Here is a 24580-nt window from a genome sequence, read left to right as displayed (position 1 = left end):
CTTTACTGCCTTCCCCTACCTCCCTACCTCACAACCCTCTCCCCCTGGTAACCACTTCACTTTTATCTATGTCCATGAATCTCAATTTTATATACCACCGATGTGTGAAATCATTTGGTTCTTAGCTTTTCCTGATTTCCTTATTTCACTCAGTATAATGTCTCAAGGTCCATCCATGTTGTCGTAAATGGCAATACATCATCATTTCTTATGGCTGAGTAATATTCCATTGTATTATATATATGTGCCACATCTTTTTTTATCCAATCTTTTAACAAAGGACACTTTGGTTGTTTCCATGTCTTGGCCACTGTGAATAATGCTGCAATAAACATGGGTGTACACGTATGTATCTTTACATACCAATGGTTTCAAGTTTGGGGGGGTAGATACCCAGTAGATGCAGGTGTCCCCAAACTATGGCCCTCGGGCCACATGCGGCCCCCTGAGACCATTTATCCAGCCCCCTGCCGCACTTCCGGAAGGGGCACCTCTTTCATTGGTGGTTAGTGAGAGGAGCACTGTATGTGGCGGCCCTCCAACGGTCTGAGAGACAGTGAACTGGCTCCCTGTGTAAAAAGTTTGGGGACCCCTGTGAGTAGAGGGATTACTGGGTAATATGCTAGTTCTATTCTTAATTTTTTTGAGGAACCATTATATTTTCTTCCATCCCCAGAACACAAAACCTTAACACATGCAAGATTATGATGATGCCAAACTCTAGGTGTCATGTGACCTATTGCTGAGATGATTACAGCTTGTGAGGGGTAATGCACAGGACGGCCAAAAGGTGGTGCAAAGCACCAATTGCATGCCCAGGGGACCCGACTTCCAGAGAATGCAAAGATGTGAGAACAGCTACGGGGGTAGACAGCTCTGTTCACACTGCTAGGCGTTGCTGAAAGGTGGCCCAGGGGTTCTGAGACAACTGCAGAGGCTCGTGTGGAAGGAGCAGCTTATCTTTAGACCACAGTAGAGTTAACTGGTAATTATTGCTGACCTGACTCATGCTGTTTTGAAGAATTGGTGTGCAAATCATGCCGTGAATACAAATTAGTCAAGAATTACTGCATCGCTACCTTTCCACGATGCAGTCCTGTTGCCTCATCAAGCAGTCGGTATCAGTTTCGCACAGCTTCAGTTGTGTCCAGACTGTATTAAAAATGTGGGCAACGCCAACCCCCAAACTGTTTCTCTATCACTTCTACTCAAGTTTGTGTTTTATTTTTGAAATAGTAACAAACACATATCAAACTTGGTGTTTATGGAAATGAGGTATATACACTGAATCATACAGGCACCCACTTTAAAGTGTGGACTCAGAGATCCCACCCACGGAGTATCTGTTTAATGGTGGCCCAGCAGATCTATATTTTTTACAAAGCTTCATAGGTACTGCTGGTGGACGGCCAAGTTTGAGAAATACTGCTCTCTCATGTCTCCAGCCAATTGCTACATCTTCTAGGTTAATTAAACATTAAAATATAATATAAGGACCAGGCTTTTAATATCTAGAACTCATTCATTGCACATTCTCCCTTGCCTTTCACATAGGTTCATACCTCTCACCTGCAAAGAAAGACAGAATTTAGATTCTGAATATATCCGTTTACTTTTTGCATCCTGTCCTGAGTGGGTTGGTCATACCTAACGCTGACCATCTAGAAACACTTTAAACCCAGACTCTCTTACAACATGCACACACAGTGAATTATAGAATTTTCTTTTAGGGATTATCATCCTTTCTTGTCCTTTCCTTTCTATTTCAAGCTTCTTAATTAAATGTGTGAACAGAGAAACTCTGTTCTTGATAGATGTTACCTGTCATGGTTTGTAGTCCCTAATGGAAAACCTAGTTGTCCTGTTTTTCTTTCTTTTTTTTTTTTTTTCTTCCGTGAACCAAAGTAGGAAGGTATAAATATTTTTAATAACAAGGATAAATACGCAATAGAGGTGACTCTCTGGCTTTAAGAGAACTTGATCAACATCAGCCTGATTGTAGAGCGGTCTGTTCTTGCTCAGGACTGCAGTGGATGCTTGGCAGACACGCATCCTTCCTCCTCACCACATCCTTTCTGACCGTCACCCCTTCCATTTGAATCGAGCTGTCAGCTTTCTCTGTCTGCCCACATAGATCAGGGTCCTCTCAGATGAAGCACAGTATCCCTTTTATATCTGCTCAGACCAACCCTATAGCAGCAAGTAAATTTTTTGTAATGTTAGCAAGCAGATGTGATAAGCAGATCGAAATTCAACTTCCAGGATTTGGAAATTCTACTCTTCAGTCTTTGCTAAATCTATTCTTAAAATACCTTTTTGGTAGTGCACAAGAAACAGATATTTATCACAAATAATTAGAACATTAAGTTTAACAGGCTAAAATAGTAGAGTGATGAGAATAAAGGTAGGCATGAATACATTTTGTTCCCAGAAAACAACAGAAACGCGCTATAGAGTCAGGTGTTTGATGTTCATTTTCTCGCTAAACAACATTCCATGAGTATTTTTCTATACAAATAACTTATGTTCCATACAACAAAATACTTATTGTTAGGTCACCAAAGGGGAAACACACAAAGGGAAACACACAAGGCCTGTTGAGTTTTATAAGAAATGTATTTAGGCCCTGTCTGGTTGGCTCAGCGGTAGAGCGTCGGCCTAGCATGTTAATGTCCTGGGTTTGATTCCTGGTCAGGGAACACAGGAGAAGTGACCATCTGCTTCTCCACCCCTTACTCTCTCACTTCTCTCTCTCTCTCTCTTCCCCTCCTGCAGCCATGGCTCTATTGGAAGCAGGTTGGCCCTGGGCGCTGAGGATGGCTCCATGGCCTTTGCCTCAGGTGCTAAAATAAGCTCAGTTGCGAGCAATAGAACAACTGCCCAGATGGGCAAAGCATCACCCCCTAGTAGGCTTGCCAGATGGATACCAGCTGTGGCACATGCAGGAGTCTGTCTCTCTGCCACCCCTCCTCTTACTGAATAATAAAAAAGAATGTATTTATGCATCGGCAAACAGATGGGCTGAGACCATAGTGGTGTCAGAAGTGAGAGGAAGAGAAGCCTCATTTCATATAGGACGGGGTTTGGTGGCATTTCCTGCCGCGAGGTAAAAATTTCTGTTACCTGTGGCAGTTAAACAATGGAGGAGGTAGTGACTAAAGACCAAGCAATAAGGGAGGGGATAACTAACTGGCAGGGTGTCTGAGGGTCAGTCGGAGGTAAGACATTAATCAGGAGTGCTCAGGTGGAGAGTTGCAGGAACTGCCCTGTTGCCGGGTCACCTGAAGTTCAACCAGGCTAGTTGAGATTTTGGCGGGGGGCCCTGGACTCGGACCTAACACTCACATGTACTATATGAATGTAGAACAATTACTTTTACTGTTTTGGGGTAGGTAGGTAGTTTCTAGTTCTTCACTATTATAAATGGTAATGCTCATGACTGCCTTTGCTTCTTGAGAATTAAATTTTGATATATTCTAACTCTGCTAAGAAAACCGTTCTGTCTCCTGTAGCTGGGGGATGAGGGTTTGGTTCTCTTCTTTTACTATAAAGTATAAGAAATGATGGTGCTTTGGGGAAACTAGAAAGTGGTTATTTCATCCAACTTGTAGCCAGAGTTCACTGTGAAGGCCTGGCCTCTTCCTTCATCTTTCTAAGTTTGGGAGAAAATGGTGTTAGTCTTGTTCGGCCTTCTAAAATCTACTCTGATGTTCCATTTCGTTCTTCCTTTTGTGGTGGTGGAGAGGGGCACCTCTTTGTGCTGGAGAAGGTGGAGAATGGAAGAAAGGTAAGACACAAGGGACTGAGCCTGACAGCACGGAAAATGCTGACATAAATTAATCAAACGAGTCATCCCACAGGATTGAATTAGTTCCTGATTTATGGTTGCAGTGCCGTGGCTGCCAGGCAGTTTCTTCATACTCATCTGTTGTTGCCCCTGATTTATGTCAGAGCCTCAGAGCATTGGCTGACTAGGGATCCTTGCAGGATGGATGGGAAGGAAAGGGTTGTTCCGATACTAGCCACCGCTAGTCCAGGCTTCATTCAACCCTTTAGAGTGCAGACCCACCTATCAACTTCATTATTTGCCTCATAAACTCAATGTCTGCATCTTTTTTTTTAATTGTGTATGATATCTCTTTTCTTAATTAAATTTATTGGGGTTACACTTGTTAACATAATTATACAGGTTTCAAGTGACCAATTCTACAACACATTTCTATACACCATATTATGTGTTCACGTTCCCCAAGCCAAGTATTCATCCATCCCCATTTGTCCCCCATATCCTCCTCCACCTCACCCTCTAACAATCACCACACTATTGTCTGTGTCCATGAGGCTTTTTATTTGTCCCTTTTTGCTCTAATCCTCCACCTCCTCACCTAACCCTCCCCACCACCGGCAGCTACCAGCCTGCTCTCTATGTATGAGGCTGTTTCTATAAAAATATGGAACACGTCATGAATTTATGTGTCATCCTTGTGTAGGGACCATGTGAATCTTCTCTCCGTCATTCCAATTTTAGCATATGTACTGCCGAAGTGAGCACAATGTCCGCATCTTTAGGCTCTTGTAATGTTGCTATGAAAGACAGGACGGTGACAAAGGAAAAAATGGTGTTTCTGTTTGTTTCTTTGTTTGTTTTGTTTTTTGCTTACATATTCTTAGAGAATCTTAAACTTGGACAGGATTAAAACTAAGTCCGTGCTGATGTTTTATGCTATTACCTGTAGGGAGTTGACTCTGTTTATGTTCCTCTCAAGTTCCTGCTACTTTTTATAATGAGAGGCACCAGGAATGGGAGGTGATTTGTAATATCATGTAGTTTGAATGCCTGTGGCTTCCCCCTTCAGGGAAATTACTCACCACTGCAACATGTCTTTATAGAAAAAAGATTGTTGGAAACACCTTGCTGCTCATTCTAGAAATCTATCTGTGGCCTAGTAGGTCATTCATTTGCTCATCCATTTTCATTTTCTTTCGAGTTCTTACTATGTGCCATATGTTGAATCCTGGACTTCTATCTATATTCTCTAAGTCTTCATCTCTAAGGATTCTATTGCCTCTAGGGGGCGACAGACATAAAACATTATCAAATAAATAACCATACAGTTATTGATGTATAATAATTACAAATGGTAATAATTCTAAATAAATTCAACATTATGTAAAATATTTCAAATTTGCTGAAGCAAACATGGAAGAAATTAACATCTATGGAATTAATAGGAAAGATTCCTTTAATATATTAAGTGTATTTTTTTTTAAAGATAGATGTAATTGTTGAAAATGGTTACTGTTACTTAGAAATCCTTATGGTGGTGAAAAATAAAGTATACTAAAATAACTTTGGTTTAGAATTATCTAAACAATGTTTCATTCTCAAGGCATAGAACTTTTTTTGATTAGTCTTTAAAGTCATAATTATAATTTTCTTACTTATATCTCAGGCAAAATGATCAACCTCTCTAAAACTCATTTTTTTTCTAACTTCTAAAGAGTATCTACCTGATAAAGTTTTTACTAAATTGAAATGAGATATTGTATTTAGTATAGTTAATACAATACCTTGCATTTAGTAGATATTTGACAACTGTCTGTTATTATTTTATTGGTTTATTTCTAGCACAAATATTTCTCCTCTGTGTTAGAATCATGTATCATTTATTAGACATCACCAATTGGATACCAGAATATAAAAAAGATCAGAATGTAAAAAAGCAGGATATAAAAAAATGCACTGATCATCTTTTCACTCAGATCTGCGGCTGCTATTGCTTGCCCTAATCAATAAATAGCCATCACCATCTGCACAGATGCCTGTGTCAGGAGTCTGTACAATCTTCCCCCACACCCATTCCGTGCATGTAGGTTCTAGCTGTACTGAGCTCTTTCCTTTCTCCACCCTGCTGTGCTGGTTCCCTCTGCCCAAAATGCTCTGTCATTCCTCATTTCAACTGTTTATCTCCCATGTATCCCTCAGGTCTCAAGTAGAAGGAGAAAGCTCCTTCCAAATAGCTTTCTTAACCCTCCATCCTTAGCTTATAGGCTTTTTCTAAGTATTCCATGGCTCTTATACTATGCCTCATATAGCATTCAGCATATTATATAGGAAATATCTATTTTTGTAATGATTATGATCTCCATGATTCAGTAACTGTCACATTCATCACACTTTATCCCCAGTGCCTTTCATAGACTGAGGAGTGGGTGCCTGACACAGTACTATTGAATAAATGAGTCTATCATCAAAGTCAATTCCCATAGAGAGGGATTTCAAAAATAATTTAAATGATGTTTTAAATTAAAAGAAGTAATCTCCCAAATGGGTTCAAAACATCTTCATATACATGTTGTTTCCATACAAGGGGCTTACATTATACATTCTAATAAGCACCATAATTCATGTTTTACAGGAACAGACTATCATTAAGTAAATTTCCATGAAATTTTCCAATATCAACAGATTAAGTCAATTACATTTCTAGTCACTAGATTCTAGCTCCTGGCCATCTCCTAAGCATTACACCTCCTTCCTCTCTTCTCTCCCTGGAGGTGGTTCTTACAGCCTGGAAATAGAGCCAAGATTCTTCCACTCTCCCACACTTTGCTATTTCTTTGACTTCTTTCAAGAATTTTAGTGTTAAAGAGCACTTCAAAAGTTTTGACCGGTTCTTCTCAAAGAACAGGTCTTCAGAAGGGCGCTCCACCCAACCTCTGGGAAAGGACAAGCATTCTTAGACTGTGCACCATTCCCCCCTCCACAACCTGGCATGAGACACAAGAGCAAACGCCGTTCTTGCTTTCCTGTGGGATATTGATTTTCTCTCTCCACCACAGCATTTCCCTCATCTTCTTGGCCTCCTCCACACAAATGAAACATGATATTTGACAAACTAAAAATGCTAACAGTGACAGGTTGCTCTGGCATGGGTTCTGTGAGGATTCCAATTGAGAGGGGACTGATATAACACACTATTGTCCTTCAGAGGTCATCAGGGGGGGTTTTAAACTGTGAAGAAGATTGAGGTTAATAATAGTTATTAGGAACCACAAGATGAAAGCCCTTTGGAGAAGTGGTCTAGAAGAGCACCAGGAAACAAATGGTGAGGTAATGGAAGGAGAGAGAATGGCCCTGCAAAACAAATAAGAAATAGAGCTTCTCCTATAGCAATAGAGAGATAACTGCAAACAGGTGGCCAATGAGTTTGGTTGACAGATTCTTCAGTAAAACAGTGAGATAGATGGACAACTTTGTTCCCTGAAAATCTCCGTATCAATTTAGATTATGTCCATGGGTAACTTTTAACTCTCCTACTGTTGACATCTACAGTAGGTTAATTGGCTCTGCCCAAAGGTCAGCCCCATTTCCATAGTCTATATATGTAGAATCTTATTGTACAGAATGGAAGATTTGAGGCACTCTTGCCTAATGCTCAGGGAGCTCTATTTGCAGTCTTGTTTGCTGTCTAACTGGCTTTAATTAACAAAGAAAATTCTCATTTCAGATTATCAGTTCCACACTTCTCCTTCAGGCTGACTTAGTGTTTGTAAGACTGAATGTATCAGTTTCCTTCAGTTCTGAGTTCTGAACCAGATTATTATTATTATTATTATTTTATTTTTCTGAAGTGAGAAGCAGGGAAGCAGACAGACAGACTCTCGCATGCACCCAACTGGGATCCACCCAGCATGCCCAACAGAAGGCGATGTTCTGCCTATCTGGGGCATTGCTCTGTTGCAACCAGAGCCATTTTAGCACCTGAGGCAGAGGCCATGGAGCCATCCTCAGTGTCCTGGCCAACTGTGGAGCCAGGCTGTGTGAGGGGAAGAGAGAGACAGAGAGAAAGGAGAGGAGGGAAGGGTGGAGAAGCAGATGGGCGCTTCTCCTGTGTGCCCTCACCAGGAATCATCCACACATCTGGGACATCCACACCCGGCTGATGCTCCACCACTGAGCCAACTGGCCAGGTCCTGAACCAGATTCTTACTTTGACAACTGAACCCCTATATTAACAACTTTCCTAATACTTAGTTCCCTCTTAGATTTTATACCCCTTCTATGTTGTATATTTTCCTCACAGGTTGAAATTTTTGTGTCAGTTTTTGTGCTGTAATTTCCCCCAACCACATTGCTGACAACTTACCTAAAACAATCACTTGTTTGCTGTTTTGCTCCTTGGACACTTTGACTTTAGATCATATCAGACTTCCAGGCAGTACCTGGTTCTTTAGTGAAAGGATTTAATCCTGGATTTCATTTTCCAGCTCACTGTAATTAGATGGGTCATGCTCTGTGCCTGGACTTTGTACACCAGTATTCTCTGATGTTCAAACTGATCATTTAGTCTAGATGTACAAAAATATATGTACATTATCTTCTGACCTATATTTTAATCTGTCCACTGACTAAACATCTATCTCTACATGCAGTTATTATAGGCAATACTAACTCCATGTTTGTCAGCCTGAATGTATCACACTCCTTTAACATCTTCTTTTCCTCCACTATCCCTTTTTGGTTTATGAAATCACCACCTGTCCACTTAACTGAAGCCAGAAACTTGAGAGTTAACTTTGACTCAACTTTTTTCTTGGCCACTTATATCCTAGGTTCCCTAGCCCTATCTCTCTATGCTGTCTCCATGGGTGAGCTATTCTAACCCTAATCAGCTTTGAATATTATCTCTATTCTGATGAGATCCAAAACACAATTTTTATAAAGTGTGTGTGTGGTGTGTGCATGTCTATGTCTACTTGATATTTGATACCTGACTTGGATATCTAACAAGTATGTCCAACTTCATGTATTCAGAAGAGAATACGTGCCCTCTAACCCGACACCAATCTGCCTTCCCCACAGGCTTCTCCCTTCTCGGCAAATGACATCACCATGTTGCTTAACGCTAAATTTAGAGTTAGCTTTCATTTTTCCTGTTTTTTTATATCCTCACATTCACATCCAATCCCTTGGCCAGTCCTCTTGGTTCTCCCAAATACAAGCAGAACTCATTAATTTCTCTCCATCTCCATTGCTAACATGCAAACCCAACTACCAATATGACTTGGACCATTAAAATAGTGTCTTAACTATTATCTTTGTTTTGCTCTCTTTCACATCAACCTCTTTTATTATTATTATTATTATTATTATTATTGAATGTAATGCTCTCTGAAAGGATCTTGTCTAGTTATTTATTTGTGAATTATTAGCCTCTTTCCACTAAAACGTAAGCTCCAAGAGAACGGGGCTTTATCTCCCTGGCTGAGCATCATATCCACAATGCCTGAACATGATAGGTATTTGATAAATATTGGTTCAATTAATTAACTCATTAGTAAATCAGTTTATATATCTTCACTTGCTAAATTACTGCTATTTTTGCCTTTTTCTGTAGACAGTAGTTTAGCCATCTTTATATTTTTAGTTTAGCGGTTTTTAGACTTCTCAGATAATGGTTAAAAGTCCTAATTTCCATGTTTTGCATGTGTCCTTTACGACAGTCCTAATGAGAAGGGTGCAGGTATTTCCTGGTGACAGAGGAAGACATTGAGCAGAGGAATGTGAAGCTCATTGTCTAGCTGCCCAGTGACTGCACCAAGATGTCACCAAGGGGAGTCTGCACCCGAGTTCTCCTTTTCAACCAATCACTGCTCACGAGGAGGTGGCCTAGTGTTCCCCTTCTGAGGACAGCTGCTGGCCCTACCCTGTCAGGTTCCCTCCAGGTTCTAGCTCCTTCTAGATCTAGGGGGCCAACGGCCAAGGTTGCCCCTGCCTGCATTTCAGATAAATAACTGACCACGTTTTTAGTGTTTGACTGTCCCATGATATATAGTTAAGATTTAATTTTAACTATATATCCTGTGTTCTCATTTGAAAATTAGGAGTCCCTACCCCCTACTCTGTCACTGGTATATTTTTCCATTCCTTTTTTTTTTTTTTTTAAAGAGATAGAGAGTCAGAGATAGGGATAGATAGAGACAGACAGACATGAACACAGAGAGATGAGAAGCATCAATCAGTTTTTCATTGCGACACCTTAGTTATTCATTGATTGATTTCTCATGTGTCTTGACCATGGGCCTTCAGCAGGCCAAGTGACCCCTTGCTCAAGCCAGCGACCTTGGGTCCAAACTGGTGAGCTTTTGCTCAAACCAGATGAGCCCGTGCTCAAGCTGGCGATCTCGGGGTCTCGAACCTGGGTCCTCCTCATCCCAGTCCGACGCTCTATCCATTGCGCCACCACCTGGTCAGGCTCCATTCCTTTTCTGATCAACAAAATATCTGGCTGGCTTTCAAGTGTGGCTATATTATTTTATTTTGAAAAAAATATATATATATATATGTTCTAATATATACAAGTGTGTGTATGTGTTTCCCCTTGCCCTCCAGTTCTGAGTACTAAACTGTGTGTGTGTGCATATGTGTGTGTGTGGTACAAATTTTTGTTTTGCTGAGTTTTTAGAATAGATGGGAGGGGTCACATGTGCATTAACTGTACCATTTTGGTTAGAAGCCTACTTCATTTTTTAAAAAGGTATGTATTAAGATTTTATAACTCTTTCTCTCCTTTATAAACAGAAAAACTATCAACTGTTCCTTGATCTTCTTGATATTCCACCAGCAAAAACATTGACTTTGGTCTTACTGTTTGGTGCTAATGTAAAAACCATGAAAAACAATGTCTTTTTCTTTCCAGATAAAAAATTATGATAAGACATGTTTTTCTTCAAATTACGTATCTTATGTTTCAGCGAGATGAGTAACAAACCTTTCCTTTCAAATGAATCTTAAATGCATTTCTTCCAAGAAACCTCCCTGGGCTCCCACAGGGAGAGTCCAGTGTTCCCCCCTCAGAGCCGCAGTACACGTCCCGACCCATCTGTCAGTCACCATTGAAATACTTTGCCTATGTATTTGTGAATCAATTGAATACTGAGATGCTGATGTCAGATTTTTATTTGTTTGTTTTCACTTCTACATCCTCAGTCCTTAGCACATCTAACAATTATGTGTGTTCAATGACCTTACCAATAAATGATTACAAGAATAAAGAAGGGTGGCATCAATAGCAACAAATCTGGAATCCAGAAGAAGAAACAATTAGCTTTCCAAAGTTATATTTGTGACCAAAAATTGGCAGAAATTAGTAACACATAGTCACTTAGCTTTGTTTCTATCCTTTGTGCTTAATGTGTATTTTTTCTTTGTTTTTAACTCAGAAATTTTTTACTCTCCTTTTTCATGCAGTTTTTGGGAACCCGTGAGACAAAATGATTAATTCATTAGCCTCTGGACCCAGTCTGCTTAGGTTCAAATCCTGACTCTCTCATTTTCTAGCTGGATGACTTGGGAAAGTTGCTCGATCTCTGTGCCTCAGTTTCCCCTCTGTAAAGATGAAGCAGTAATAAGTACTTTCTCATTGGGTTCTGGTAACAAATAGATGAATTAATACATATAAGGAATTTATCGTAATTCCTAGAAGACAATAGTAAACATGCTGTACACAATTAAGGCAACTGATCATGGTTCCACTTCTTTTTGTAGTATTTATTTTTACTTGTGGAAGAGCTGTTGGTCTGTGAAGGCTTCTGGAAAGATGTGGCCCATGTGATTTTGTGTAAGATAGAACGAACCAGGACCTGCTATCAAGTGATTCATCCTAAACTTCCCAAATTGTACTATATTTTATATTTTCTTATTTTCCTCTCTGTAGTCCTCTGTTGGCCTGACCTCAGTTTTGTTCCTCACACTTTTAGTTTTCTTGGTTCTCAGAACACCATTTTTTCTCATTCATTGTTGAGCACTGCTTCCCCCACACACACACCATTTTCTTGCACACTGGACCGCATTAACATCTTCTTGCCTGGCTCTTTCTGACCATCGAGTCAGAAAAAAACAAAGCCATAGTGCCAGAATCCTCTCCCCTACTTCCCTTTCAAACAGTGACTCGCTTCCCATTTGTAATTTCCCTGCTTCTGACCTTTCTGAGGCTGTTTTGCTAACAGCTCTTTCTCCAGCAGCAATGCATTCTCATTCTTGGAAGACAGATGTTTCTGGCATTTCTCTCTGATACCAGTGCTGCTACAGCACCAAGCAGGGAGGCATTTTACCTGGCTGGCCCCAAGAACACGAAATGTGACATAGCGTGGTCTTGCTCTCACCCATCGTCAAGAAAAGTCTCTTCTATTTTTTAACTGAGGCAAGCAACATAGTTGAATCACTCCTCCATTTTTTCCCTTGGGAATTTGTTGACATGCCTTTTAGTTTTCATATATTCTTTTAAAAACATAGAAAAAAAATAAGTGAACCTAATACTCTAAAGGGATCACTGTTTCCTGTACAGTTTCCTTGAGAAAAGGAGTAGGAGTAAAGTGAATTAATAGATGAATAGGTGTGAAGGAAAGAAATGGGTCACAAAAACATGCCAGCTTCTGGTTGAGGTGATTGGGTGGATGGTGTAGATAGGAACTGAAACAGAGAAAGCTGGAAAGGAAGTCAGAGTATGAGGAGTGAAATGACAGATGATTGCAGAGAGGTCTGCACTGAAATGTTTGAGTGCCCCCAGTGTGTGGTGATCTTTGATCAACCTAAGAGAGAATGACATCATCCTGAAGGCTCTGCAGAAGGAAATGGAGAACTCAAAGGGGAGAGCTAGGAAAATGCTAACTAATGTTGAACTGGGATTTCTTTAGGAATTGAAAAATACGGGTGTACTTATAACCTGAGGCAGAATAAAAGAGGAAGTTGTTGCAGGAAGTTCTCAAAGACACTGAGCCTGTGGGATAGGTCTTCCTCAAGGTCCACTATGGTCAGATCTTTTGATTCAAATTAGAAGGTCACCAGCTTTTTTTTTTTTAGATCTACTTGTAATTCAATTGAGTTAGGCAAGGATGTGTTTACCAATAAATAATACCTGACACAGGTCTAGTGGTTTCACTTATAATACTTACTTGGTGTTTTTCAACAATTCTACAATGTAGGTGTTAGTAGCACACTATAGAAGAGGAAGACAACCAACAAATAAATAAAGACCCAATGGATGAGGACACAAGCCCAAGTGACACACCTACCTAATGCTAGAGCTGGCTTCCAGCCCTGACCATTCAACTCTAAATCCTTTTATTTTTCATTAAACTTGAAATCGTTACGTTAAGTGGAAAAACCAGACATAGAAAGACAAGTACCACATGATATCACTCCTATGTAGAATCTAATGAACAAAACGAACTAACAAGCCAACTAGAGACAGACTGGTACATGGAGAGCAGGCTGCCAGCTGTGGGTGGGGGGAGGACTGGGAGAGGGAGATGGAGGGATAGACCAAAAACGACCCAAGAAATCTTATAAATACAGAATACAGTGTGGCGATTGCCAGAAAGGGAGGGGGGAGGAGAGCATGGGGGCATAAATGGTGACGGACAAAAACTTGACTTGAGGGGTGAACACACAATATGGGGGTACAGATATGTGTTGTAGAATCGGGGCCCTGAAACCTGTAAAATTATGTTAACTAGCATCACCACAGTAAATTCAATGGAAATTAAAAAAAAAATACAACCCTGTATTCTTTTATCTTTTTTCAGCACCTATTCTCCTAAACCATTTCAATTGCTGTTCAATCTCTTTCTACTTGCTTTTATGTGCTGATATTTTACGATTTTGATGAGAACCCTAGACTGATAATGAGAGGACAAGGACAATAACACACTGGAGATAAAAATGCAAGCCTATTTGCCATTAATCATACACTTCTCTTTTAGATAACGTGCGAACCGATGCAAAGGCAGTGATCCACAACAATGCTAATATTCATTGAAAGGAATTGCTAAGAGATTTGACTGTCCCCCACCCCCAAAGAGGACTGGTCTGATCATTACAAATGAGTTTAATCTGTTTCACACCTGAATTATCTTGGACTTATTATCCAAATTGGCTTGTTCCTGGAGTTTGTCAGGCCAGGCCCCTACACGTTCCCCCTTGCCCAGGGAGAGTGTGAAGAAGAGTAAGGCATGGTTGGGAGTCAGTCTGCTCATCAAGCCGGCAGATGTTGCACACCTACCCACACACCTCACATGTGACCTTTCTCAGCAGATATCCCCATCTCTAACCCCAGCAGAAATAATTGCTCCTTCTGCTGTCTTTCCACGGCATACACCCATATTATAACATTAACTGTATCAAATACAAGTGACCTAAGTAGGTCACTTAATCTCTATGTCTCAGTGCTTTCATTTATAAAATGGGACATTACTAGTACCTACCTCATATGGTTCTTGTGTGGATTGAGGGAGCTAATGCATGTAAACAATATACATGGGGTCCTCTGGTTACAACACAGTTCCATTCCAATGACAGTGATGTAACACAAATTTTGGTGTAAGTAAAAAAAAAAAGATAAAAAAACAGAAAACACACCCTCCTAGCCTAAGTCACTTACCTATCCTAACACAGTTGTAAAATCACAATCTAGAACATAAAAACACAACTAAGCCATACAAAAAGGTAAAGGATATAAATATACTGTACTATACAAAGTACTGTGGTAACAGAAAAAAAAGACAAAAAAAATGAGTGTAAAAAAAAGTATGATGCTAACGGCATAAGCTGAAATACTCACATCTCAATTTTTTAAGTTTTTATAAGAGTAAGCATCATAAACTCAAAAAGTCATATGTCAAAAAGTCATATGTCAAGAAATATAAGGATTTCTACATCAATGTTAGTTGTTATCATTTATTTAAAACACTGCCTATTGCACTAAACTGTGGGGATCTTAGGGTCATTCCTTAATTAGTTTGCATTTTTCCCTGATAGCGCTATCTGATTAGAGAAGATGTTCAGTTACTGCTGACCGAAAGAAGAGAACGAGTATCATTTTAAAGTGACTAATGCAGTGGCTGACAATGAATAGAGCAAGTGAATGAATATAAAGTTTGTGGGATAGATGGTAATGCAGGGTGGGTATTCTAAGCATCTTTCAGGATGCCTGGTCTCCACCATCAAGGCATGTACTGGCTTTGTAGATGGATTCTGTTATGTCTTTCAACTTCTTTGGCTAGATAGTCAAAATGCAGTTGGAGTATACTTGATCAGAGGGCTCTAGGGTTGGATTTCAGAGCCTGGGGACCAGCGTGGACTACAGCTGTCAAAGAAGCATCCTGGAGAAAACTCCTAAAGTAAGCCTTGAAGTATAGACAAGTATTGGGGAACATAACAGTGGGGGAAGAGCTGTTGAACCATGTAGCTTCCATGTTCTCAGCTCAGTGCTAGGTAGTAAAACAAGCGTAGACACAAGAAACCGAAACCTGAGGGCACAACCTCCACCCTCAGGGAAAAGACGTTGCGTCTATCAGAGGGCAAATTGAAAGAAAGTTACTCCAGCTGACTCTTCAAAAGTGAGAAATTAAAAGACATGTTAGGATTTGGGAAGTACAGAGCTCTAGCTTCAGAGACAAAGAGTTTGAGTACTCCTTAAATCTCAGCTGAGAATGAGGAGATGCATCTGTCCACGTTTGCTGATACAGGACTGCACACAGGGAGAGTTTCCCCAGGGTACAGGTCACTGCATTGGACATTGGGGCTTCTGGGCGAAAGGCAGGGACCTCTTGAAAGCTCAGTACAATTGGGTCCTTGTGGTTCAAGCGAACAGAATATTCCACCTGACCTCAGTGCCACAGCCTTGGGGAAGCCATTGGCCTCCAGTAACTGGAGCACAAACCTTTTGTGGCCGAAGATTCTGCAAGCTCTGTGGAGGGCTGGGCCACGTGGCTGCACGTGGGCCACTGGGCTGCTGCTCAGCTCACTGTGTGAGTGTAATGGCTGTGACCAAATACCAAATATGTTTTGCCCAGAGTGTGTTCCCCTTAATTTTTGAATGTATATGTATTTCAAGGAAAATTAAATCCATAGGTTTTTAGTTCATTTACTCTTAAATTATTAAAAGGCTGTTGAAGAACATTAGGCATCCAAGGAGCTTTGCACACCGTTCTAATAAGCATTTGGGAGACTTTGCTTCTTTTAGCAATGATTTCTTCTGGGGCAAATGGGTGTGGGGTTCCACAGGATGCACGTTTGGTTCGGAGCTCTGAATCAATGTTTCCTGTTAGGCAAGGGACCCTGAATGTGGCAAAATGCACACTCCTCTCCATACGGGGAAGGGTGTAAAAATAATTCCACCAATTGTGTGTTTAGGAGAGAGTCTTTCACTTACCCCCTGGCATTCTCAAGAAATGAACTGAACAGGAGGTAACATTTACAGAGCTCTGAGTACACACTGGCCCCTGGGCTCAGTGCCGTATTGTTTCTCATCCCTGTAGCACTGCAACAAAGAAATTGTACCCATTATTAAATGAGGCTTAGAAAAATAGACCCCGTTGCCTAAGAGCCCTGGTGGAGGCACTGGTATCTACCTTTCCGAAAGCACTGACAGTGTGCCCAGAATTTGACCAAATAAGCCCTTCAATATTTATTCATTCATTTGAGAAATGTTTGTTACAGGACTCGGTTCCAGACACAAAATTAATACTTTAAATAACTCTGTGAGACAGACAGTATAGTTTCTATTTTACAAATGAGGCCAGGAATATGAAGCATAGGAAATGAGGCTCAGAGGTTTAGTTACTTGCCCCAAGCTCCCCACCCCACCCCGTTTAACCCAATAATCCTTTGTCACTGTATGTATGCCATTGCCTTACTATTTTTTTCTTTTAAGTGAGAGGAGGGGAGATAATGAGACAGTTTCCTGCATGCCAGCAACCTCTGTCTGAAGCTAATGCTCAAATCAATCAAGCTAATTTTAGTGCCTGGGTCTAATGCTTGAACCAATCCAGCCACTGGCTGCAGGAGGGGAAGAGGGAGGGAAGGGGAAGAGAGAAGGGGAGAACAGCAGATGGTCACTTCTCATATGTGCCCTGACCAGGGATCGAACCTAAGATGTCCTCACACTGGGCTGACGCTCTATCCACTGAGCCAATGGCCAGGACCACCATTGCCTTTCTGGGTAAGACTTGTGTCTCAGGCTACTCTGATTTGGCCAACTTTTTAGTAACAAGTTGGTATAAAGTCACTTAACAAAGGGGCTCTTAGCATATACATTTGGGCTGCTATAAAACCCTGCCCTTCAAAGGACTGGAACAATATTGCTGCCTTTTAAGTAGAAGTGTTGGGGATAAGGCATTGACCCCCTATTTATAGAAGAGCAGGGCACTTTTATCCAGTTCATTAACAGGAGAGAGCCTATCAACATCACACAGACACTAAGTTGAAAGCCACATGGTAGGTTTGTAATAGAAGCCTGGTTGGGGGTGGTGCCTACTCATTTAAACTGGAGTTGTGACTTCTGCCATATAATTATAGCAGAGTTAAAGGAAACAGGGACACTTGTCTGTGCAACTAAGGATAAAAAGTGGATGGGAGACCACTCAAATGAAATCGAGTCTTCGATACCCATGACAAAATGTTTGGAGAAAAGCCACTAGAGGGTGCTGTCCAAACAGCCAAAGGGAGAGGAGGCAGTGTGCAGTCTACTGAAATCGGCAGGAAGAAATTTATTCAAGAGGTATTGCAATCATCTGTAACCTTCAAACAAACTATTACTCAGGAGTCACGCCTGTCTTGTAAACTTGTGCTGACATACACCTTCAGCTCTGATAAGGAGGAGCCTTTTGTTTCTTCATAAGAGAGAAAATTTTTCATGGAGAGAGAAAATGTTTCACTGCTGAGCACTGCACCCTACTTTGTTAGCATGTGCACCAGGAGCAATAACTTTCAGGTTTATTACATTTTTTTTTATCTACCCAAATTTTATTTTATAGTCATCACAGTACAAGCTTAACCTCAGTCATAACTCAGTAGTCCCAGAATATTTTATAAACTGGTCTCCCAGGAACATGTGTTGCATACCTTGTGACATTTGTATTGCGGGTTAAAATGATGACCCTCAACTTAAAGAAAGTGTCAGCCTCTGGTCAGATTGTTTACTACCTAAAATAATGAGTGTAGCAAGGTGTGCAAAAGAAAGAAAAACACAAATATCATGCTAAAAATCTGCATACAAATAAATAGAATGACTGCAACAATATAATCTTACATGTGGAGAGCAATTTTCAAAAAGTCTCCAGACATGTAACTAATGTTATCATTTTATTTTCATACTAACTTCATGATTTAGGAGAGCCTACATCATCAACATGCTCCTTTTATAGACCTATAAACAGAGGTTCAAGGTAGTAAAGTGAAGATCACGAGGGTAGTGACTAAATTCTGAATGTAAAATGCTTCTACTACTGTGAGATTCTCCTCTCCTTGGTGTTAGTATACATATCAGTGAAATAGACTGATTTCTGATTTTTTAGTAGGGAATAAAAAGGCATATGCATTAAGCAAATTAAGTCCATGGTAGAGGCCCTGGCTAGTGGCTCAGTAGATAAGTGTTGGCCTGGTGTATGGATGTCCCAGGTTCGATTCCCAGTCAGAGTATACAGGAGAAATGACTACCTGTTTCTCCCCCTACCTCTTTCTTTCCCATAACCAATGACTGTATTGGTTTGAGCATGGCCCCAGGTACTGAGGATAGCTCTATTGGAGCAAATCTGCCTCAGGTGCTTAAAATAGTTTGGTTGTTTCAAGCATCAGACCCAGACGGGGTTACCAAGTGGGTTCCAATTGGGGTGCATTTGGGAGTCTGCGTCACTGTCTCCCCTTCTCTCACCTAAAAAGGAAGAAAGGAAGGAAGGAGGAAGGAAGGAAGGAAGGAAGGAAGGAAGGAAGGAAGGAAGGAAGGAAGGAAGGAAAGAAGGAAAGAAGGAAAGAAGGAAAGAAGGAAAGGAGGAAGGAAGAAGAGAGAGAGAGAAAGAGAGAAAGAGGAAGGAAGGAGGGAAGGAAGGGAGGGAGGGAGGGAGGAAGGAAGTCCATTGGCAGAACAGGAAGGTATGCCCTCTGGGATATGGTTCCACCCATTGTGATTATCTGCCCTTTCTCTTTATTTCTTTTTTTCTCTTGAGACAAATGTCCCAGCTATCCACTTATCCAGTCGGTTTGTTAGAGTTGGTGGTGGATGAGTCTCTAAACAAGCCAGCAGTGGCCGTCCCCAGACCCACAGCCCCTCTCACTGGACTGCCAGCACTGACTAATGCAGGGAAACTCACTGGTCCCTCAGCCAAGGCAAAATAGATTGAGACACGGAATGCCTTTTTAAGCAAACATAAACCAGAGTTACCATATATTTTCAGGGTTCCATTCTATCTTTGTATCAATAAAATCTAGCAGAAAAACACTGGTGCACACGGAGGGCAAAGTCAGTTGCTGGTTCGTCACCCTCAGAGTGCTTCCTTATGAGCCTTGCCTTTCCGGTCCCTGCGATTGCTGGCCATCTAAGATAATGAGAGTAGCCAGTTGGGTGCTCGGGGACGTTGCTGGTTTTCTTGGCTGCATGGCCATTGTCACTCCTCGCAGGTCCCACTCTGCAGTAAGTGTTCTCCTTCTTCTCCTTTCTTTAGCTGGCGTGTTTTGCAGGCACTCTCCCTTCCCCCTACTCTGCCAAAAATCTTGGTATGGCTGAGTGTAAGCTGACTGAGTTCAAATTGGAAAAAAAAAAAGGAAAGAGGCTGGGAAATGTGGATGGTCCCTAAGGGCTCTGGCAGGAAGTCGTGGTATGGTGGGCCCCTTCAATGGTTTAGGAAGAGATCAACCCATGAACAGGTAGGATATGTCTGTAGCACCATCCCCCCTCCCCCAAATCAGAGACTTCCTCTCTGGGGCTAATAATAGCCCTACTGTCTCTGTGTTGTTTTCCCTTATCTGGCCAGGGAAAGTATGTATCCCTGGAGGGCCAGGCTCTGTGCTGGGTTTTGAAATGTCTCTTGAGTTTTGGTTGAACTATTTTCCAGCTTGGTTTCCTTTTGTGTTAACACATGATTTGTGTTTGTGTGTGTGTGTGTGTGGTTATTTGTTCTGTCTGAATTGAAATCTTATGACGGATGTGGAATGGTGCGTAGAAAAAATAGGAAGTTCAAAGAAGCAAAAGACCCACGCCTTTGAGACCATCTATTAAGTTAATAAGAATCAAATTAAAATACAGCCGACAAGCTTCTTGGTTTGATACAATTTATGTGACAAGCTGTACCTGCAACACGCTGACTCCTCAATGTTAGGCAGCTTAGAAAACTTTTAAGGATCCTCTGTGAATTTTTCCTAAGCTGTCTTGCCAGCCTAAATTCTTACTGTATCCACAGCGCTAGCCATCAGGTGGTGCACACCTGCCCACCCCCCACTCAGCGCTGGGAGAGCCTCCTCATGCTCCCTGTCTCCTGGGATCTGCATCTTCTAGAACTTAGTTGCACCTTCACTGCGAATTGTTTTCATCATTTCAACTCAAAAAGCTCTGCCTCTCCTCCAGATTCCAAGAATGTGCATGCCACTTAACAATTCTACTCAGTTCTTGAACTTTTGGTTTTAAAACTCTCTATCGTTATTATATATTTTCTATCTCTTTTCTGCCATCGGCCAGGGTTTCTACTTACAACTTTCTCTTTGTCCTGACACCAGAGAGACCATGAGAAAACTGAGCAAACCATGCTCCCCAACTTTCCTGAACTTCCTCTTGTGGGTTCCCTTTAGTTAAATTTAAAAAATGAAGGGATGTGTAAGGTAGGAGCTAGGACAATTCATCAGGCCGACTGCCTGCTGCCCAGCTTCCATCGGCTCCACGCATCCGGCCGGAGCTGTTACCGGGGCAGGCCCCACGTCATGCGGAACATGGCAGCCTCTTGCTTAGTGAGGCAGACACGTGGCACTCCAGAACTCCATATGCTCACTGACTTGTCTCTTTCCAGAACTATCAGACGTCCGGGCCTCTTCCAGGAATGAATGTAATGTCTACCTCTCATGCCCTCTGCATGTCCTGCCAGGAAAAGAGTAAATCCAGCCAAGGTTACTCAGGCTGGTGGGGACCCAGGCCACATTGGGAAGGGTCCTGTACCAGGCTGGTGGTCCATGGAGACACTACCAGAACGGGGACCTGGAGGGCTGGAAATCGGGGAAGAAGATAAGGAAGCAAGATAGAAGGTAAAAGTGCCCATCAAGTTCAGGAGACAAAGTCGCCGGAAGCTAGGGTTCAGAACAAGGGTCAGAATAGGACAGACAGACATGAGACCAGGTAGGCTCAGCACAAGGTGGCCCACAGCCCAGTTTATGGCAGAAACATTGCAGTGGACTGGAATCTGTCTCCCCTTGGAGTAGGAATTGGGAACTGAACACCAATGGCTGGCATACAGCAAGTGTTCGCTTATTATATTCCATTTCTCATCCTGGCAAGGGCCTTCAAGGCTGTGGTTACTATGGACTGATTCACTGAGCTCCTTCTACTACAGTGGGCTGGATAGCCTCGGTTTATCATAAATTGAGAGATCTGGGATAAGGTATACTTGGTGGCTACACATTCCATGTTCAAGTTTCCTAGAATTTCTTTCATGAGCATAATTCTCAATTCCTGAAGTAAATAAAATACAACAGAGCACACAATCGCTTCTGTCAGGTTTGTCTACAAGATGAAAGGTCAGTAAACCAGCACTTCCTTTGTCTGAGCCTTTAGTCCTCAGCCAAAATTGGGCTTTTGATAGCTCGTTCTTTCCCCATAGTTGTGTCTGCTCTGTCTTTGAGTGTCTATTCCCAAGACAGGGCTGAAACCACAGGGTGCTGAGGAGGAGGCCGGTGACGACTGTTTCCCAGAAGACCAAAACCGTACTGGATTACTTGGATGCTGTGGACACCCTGGGCAGGAATGTCAGAATGGGTTAAGATAGGACATGGTCATGAGCTTGTTTTGTGACTGGGCTTGAAGCCATGTTTTTTGTGAGAGATTCCACAAGGATGGGTCCTCTGTCAACTCCAAAAGTGACAGGGCACTGAAAATGATCACAGGAGACAGCAACTTTGTCGGCAAACCTCTGCTTTCCTTCTCTGTGTGCTGTCTTGGATTCCTTCTTTGGCTGGGTGTAAAAAAACGCTAGGAAGTAAGTATGAACAGCATTGCCAGCAGCTGCAGATCCCACAAAAGGCCCCCTTTAGGATGGGCAACCTCAGCACACCGTGCCTGTAGTGTTTTCTAGGACCTTCCTCCCTTTTCTAACTGGGGGCCAGAGACGAATTTAATAGTGGGCACACCGGGCACACATCCTGGGCCCTGACTTCTGAAGGGCCCCGCAAAACCCCAACCTTACACTTTTTTCTAATGACAAGGGGCTCAGTATTTTCTTCTGCACCTGGAGCCTCAACCGACCGTAATCCACCCCTGTGGAGGGCTGTCACAGCTCTTGGGGCTTATTTTTTTAAGAAATGAATCTTAGAACCATAGCAATACGTATATGTACTCTTGATTCTTTCCTTATAATTATCATTTGCTGATGAGGTCTGGGTTTTTGGTGTTGGTTTTTCATCTAAGCCTCTCACTTTTATTTTGTTGGGAAGCACACATCCTCTCTAGGTAGCAGGGAAGGCGTGCATTTCAGGAACCGAGAGACTGACATGTGTCAGGAGCCTTGCCCCATTCCTGAACCAAGCGCACAGGACAGCAAGTCTGACAGTCCACCCCTGCCACCCCCCACCCCCCTGGTGAAATCCCCAGCTGAGGTCAGGCATCTCGCGCCAGCTTGGAAAAGCTTGTTTCTACCTTTATCTCTCTCGAGGGTCAAGTTCAAAAAGCACGTTTAAAACAAAACTAAAATGCCTGTGTGGCCTTTCCCCTATTATTTTTCAATTTCCTGTGGCCCTGCACATCCTGCAGTCCTCACAGGAGACATGAATACAGGTCCGGAAGATGCCGCCTCTGCATGACCAGAGCCCCATGGGGTGGGTGAAATAATTTTGGGGAAAATATGCTTTTTTGTTTCCCATTTTCCTGGACCAACACGGAGGAGCAGGCAGTGCGGGGTCTTGGGATTTTGGAAAGTAAAATTAGATTAGCAAGCTAGGTGGACACACCAAAATTGGACAATTTAGGTCTCATTTTCCTTGGGTTGTTTAAACAGATTGGTACAATTTGGGTTTGCAGTTGGGCCCAAAGAGGGAGTTGATTACTGGCTCTTGCAGTGAGTTCCCTTTCTCCCCTGCACGTGCTGGCTGAGAAGATATGTCTAGCAGCAACCAAAGGCAGACTGCAGACTGCAGAAGGGGAAGCCAAGGAGGGGGAGACGAGGCCAGATAAGGAGCCACCAAGAGAAAGGGAGACAGCTGGGCTATTTCTTATTACTGCCCAGCTATGCCTGCTAGTGAGTAACCTGGTCCTAAAAGTCAGGTCTGGGAGGCCTTCCTAGAAGTGGACAGAGAGCCCAAAGTGGATGTCAGACCAGCTCCCTTTGCTTGGAAATTGACAGCGGATGCCGTGTCCCCTCTGGGAGCCTCTGGGAGGCAGCTGGCCCTTCTGCACTCACAGCACTCTGGCGGGGCTCCCGCTGCAGCTGCCTGGTCCCGATGAACTCACTGCGAGACGCTTCCTTAGTTTGTGCTGCAGCTTCTAATTTGTAAGGTCTTGTGATGGCTTTTCATAACTATGACAGCCTGCCCATGGTGTCTGCGGTACAATGTGCACACTTAGACTTTTGCTTGTCCTTCAGTGAGAGCTATTTTGCTCATTAGCTTCAGGAGGAGGGAGAAATTGCTGGCTCCCCCTGAAGAGGTTGCCATTGGGCGGCTGAATCGGTGGAATGCAAATGAGCACATGGACCTGGAGCCCAGCACCTGATCCCTTCGTGGCTGAGAGCGGGCATCCTCATCTAGACAGTGTCGCAGACTGAGCTGTTTAAGCATGAGATGGAGACAGGCTGGCTGCATGCTGTGCTTCCAACAGGGACGGAGAGGCATGGGTTTCTTGTTTTTTTGTGTGTTTTGTTTCTTAGTCTGGCTCTGGCATGATATAGGATTTTGGGTATCTGAGTCAGGTTTCCTTTTGTTTCTTTGTTTTTAGCAAAATGTTGATAACAACAAAACCAAAACTCAGTCTAATTTAGTTTTGGGGGTATCTGTGTGTGGGTGGGTGTGTAAATTAGAACATCAATTTTTTTTTCTGTTTTGAAGATTAAAATAACCATTTCCTCAAAGGACCTCATTTAGAAGACATTTTTTAAATAAACATTGGTTTTTCTTCACAATTGTTTGTAGATAGTTTTGCGTGAATTATTATACATGGTTTTTTATTTTATAAATGATTCAACCAACTTATTATCAGCTTCTGTTATATAAAAGACACTGTCCTAACGGAAGACACAGAAATGTGTTTCTTACTCCAAAGAGCGCTCAGCCTAGTGGGATACTCCCAAGAGCAAGCAGATATCCCTAAACGCACATATAGAGGTTGGTCCCGGGGATCCTGGAGCACAGAGAGAGAGCATTAAAGGGCCTTGCCTTCCTGCAGATGAAGATGGGGAAGCTACTGTCCAGGCTGAGGAACAGCCAGCTACATAGCGAAGGGAATTCTCATAGGAATACATGCCTACAGGTGGAGACAGGGAGAGTGAAGATGCCAGGAAGAGAAGAGCCAAGAGATGAAGATGGACATTCGATGGGTATCTTAGAAAAATG

At 42.2% G+C, this 24580-nt stretch overlaps 1 protein-coding gene and 1 non-coding gene across 2 annotated transcripts in view; one reads left to right on the top strand and one right to left on the bottom strand.

Annotated features, from left to right (window-relative positions):
• Nucleotides 1–24580, top strand: part of LOC136325398 (opioid-binding protein/cell adhesion molecule) — a 1207641-nt gene that overhangs the window by 386018 nt on the left and 797043 nt on the right. The window lies entirely within an intron of this gene.
• On the bottom strand, nucleotides 4446–4552 carry LOC136327941 (U6 spliceosomal RNA). Its single transcript, XR_010729994.1, has one exon. It is a non-coding gene; the product is annotated as a U6 spliceosomal RNA (small nuclear RNA).

Source organism: Saccopteryx bilineata, chromosome 2, assembly GCF_036850765.1.
Source record: "Saccopteryx bilineata isolate mSacBil1 chromosome 2, mSacBil1_pri_phased_curated, whole genome shotgun sequence".
Classification (NCBI taxonomy): Eukaryota; Metazoa; Chordata; class Mammalia; order Chiroptera; family Emballonuridae; genus Saccopteryx; species Saccopteryx bilineata.
This window is presented reverse-complemented; position numbering and strand designations above follow the sequence as displayed.